Genomic DNA, 2,503 nt, shown 5'->3' on the forward strand with positions numbered 1-2,503 from the left:
CTGGGGGCCGCGTCGTAGGAACTCACTGGCTGTGCGCGACCCGGGCTGGCTCCGGGGGTGGCGGGCGCGGCTGCTGTGACAGGTGAGTGCCGCCATCTTCCTACCTGTCGGGCGCCGAGTCCTTCCCCGGATGCCCCGAAGAGGAGTCGGGACACTGCAGGGCTCAAGGGGGTGCAGGGGCAGTCGGGGCATAGTGGGGGATGGGTGCCGGTGGGCTCGGAATGCAGAGGATCCATGGTGGTGCAGGAGGGGTCGGGTCTCTGGAGGGCCCGTGGCGGTGCAGGAAGGGCGGTGGTGCAGAAGGGTTAAGGGTACAGGAGAAGTCGGGGCGCAGGGGAAGTCCGTGGCGGTGCCAGAGGGACCAAGGTGCGGGAGGGATCGGGGCCGGGGCAGTGCAGAAGAGGTCGGAGTCCAGGAAGAGTTGGGGGCGCTGGAGGGCCCGGGGCGGTGCTGGAGGGGTTGGGGGCAGAAGGGTTCGACCCGGGGTCTCTCCCTTCCCCCTTTGCTTCGGCCTGGGCATCCCGGGGAAGTGCGTCTCCAGGGAAGCACTTGAGAGACCCTTCGGAGAGGAGAATGGCTTTCCTTCTATCCAGAGAGTGGGGATGGTCAGCTTCAAGAAGGGTGGTGAGTGCAGAGTGGCGGATGCTGAAGTGATTAACACAGCGCCATGATATTGTTCCTCTTTTGAAGACTTCCTTTTCCTTCCTTTCCCCCTGTAAGCAGCCACCGCTGGAGGGAAACATTATTTTAAGACAGCTGTTCACCGGAATAACACAAGAGCAACAATAATGTACTCATTTACTAAACAAAGTTGAATAAATAAAATTTTTCAGGTTGTGAGCGAAAATATCTTAAGGTCTGCCAGGTTTTTAGAGATTTTGTCATTTATCTTAAACGGTAAGACATTTGTCCCTTGAAGCTGATACCATTGTAGAAAAGTGTTAATTGCTTAGAAGTTTCATTTATTGACATTCAAGTGTTTTTCTTTTAAATTCAGTATGTTGGCCTGTAAGTTACGGTCATAAAAGTATTGCAGGAATTGTTTACCTCTGAATGAGAAAGCTCAAGATAGTTATATCTCCAGGATCTTTCTTCCTCTTCTGGACTTCCCCCAACCCCAGCACACACGCACATTGTTCTGGTTACTTTCCTGATCAAATTCGAGTCTTTCAAAATAGCTTTTGAAATGTCCCAGGAGTTGAACACGGTATCTAAATATGAACTGACCAATGTGGAACAAATGGAGTTGTCTGTTATCCCCTGGGTTTGGACGCTGCCTTTCTATTAATACTGCTCACAGGAGACAGAGTAGGAACTCGTGTACACCGGCCACGTCTCATAACAGCAGCATGACCTTGGGGAGGCCTTCCTAAGTCCCCACTTCTGTCCTCTAACATGGTGTTCATATCAGCCTCATTTTGTGATTGGGAAGGTTATGTTATGTAATATATGCCAGCCATTCTTGCAAAGTGCTGTATATGGGAGATCTTGAGTGAGTGTGTTTCCCTTCTCCTCTTCTTGCGTAGCTATGTTAGACTGTTCACTTTGGGCGTTTGCCCTGAACTAAAATCCCTAAGACCCTTTCCCCGAGTTGAAACTAAGAGTTTTCTTATTTATCTTGTCTTATTTTTTCGGGGAAAAGATTTTACATCTGTTGAATTTCATCCTTGGTTTAAACTTGTTCTTTTAACTACTGAGATCTTTTGAAAATCTTGATGGCTATTTATCCGATTAATGATATTTCCTAATTCATTGTCATCCACAGAATTGATGGCGTATGTATTCCGTGCCTTCATTTCGTCAATGACAAAACATTTTAAGCAGGTTAATTCTGATGACAGATTTCTGAGGTTGCCTATAGAGACCATTCTCTTCCGCGATATTGCTCAGAAGTTGAATTTGGTGTCTCAGCCCACTAGGAAATTCATCTAACAGTGTTATTATGATAAAATGTTACTACAAACTTGATTAAACTTCTGGTGGAAATTCCATCACATTTTATTCAATTTTCAATTTATTTCTCCAATTTATTTTTAATGCCATGTGGAAATTATATTCCTTAACCATTTTGCATTTGATTAACATTTATGAAATTAACCATTTAAGCAAGTGTTTTTGCTTCGATGAAAGAAAAATGTTTAAAATCCTACTGGATATGAAACTAAAAGTAATGTTTTGTGTTTTTTTGTTTCAAATGAAAATGTAAATTAAGAATTCGTTGGCAGGGCATGGTGGCTCACACCTGTAATCCCAGCACTTTGAGAGGCCGAGGCGGGTGGATCACTTGAGGTCAGCAGTTCAAGACCACCCTCGCCAACATGGTGAAGCCCCGTCTCTACTAAAAATGCTAAAATCAGCTGGGCATGGTGGTGAGCACTTGTAATCCCAGCTACTCGGGAGGCTGGGGCAGGAGAATCACTTGAACTCAGGAGGCAGAGGTTGCGGTAAGGCGAGATAACGTCACTGCACTCCAGCCTGGGTGACAGAGTGAGACTCTGTCTCA

At 46.5% G+C, this 2,503-nt stretch overlaps 1 protein-coding gene across 3 annotated transcripts in view; it reads left to right on the plus strand.

The window, feature by feature from the left end:
* WDR37 (WD repeat domain 37) overlaps positions 1–2,503 on the plus strand; it is an 86,399-nt gene that overhangs the window by 7,436 nt on the left and 76,460 nt on the right. For 2 of the 3 annotated variants that reach the window (XM_011991559.1, XM_011991560.1), the window contains exon 1: positions 1–82. The exons of the other annotated variant lie outside the window; for it this stretch is intronic. The gene's annotated coding sequence lies outside the window, so the exon portion shown is untranslated. The remainder of the gene's footprint in view (positions 83–2,503) is intronic. 3 annotated transcript variants of the gene reach the window in all.

The sequence above is a fragment of the Mandrillus leucophaeus genome, unplaced genomic scaffold (assembly GCF_000951045.1).
Source record: "Mandrillus leucophaeus isolate KB7577 unplaced genomic scaffold, Mleu.le_1.0 Scaffold399, whole genome shotgun sequence".
NCBI classification, from domain to species: domain Eukaryota; kingdom Metazoa; phylum Chordata; class Mammalia; order Primates; family Cercopithecidae; genus Mandrillus; species Mandrillus leucophaeus.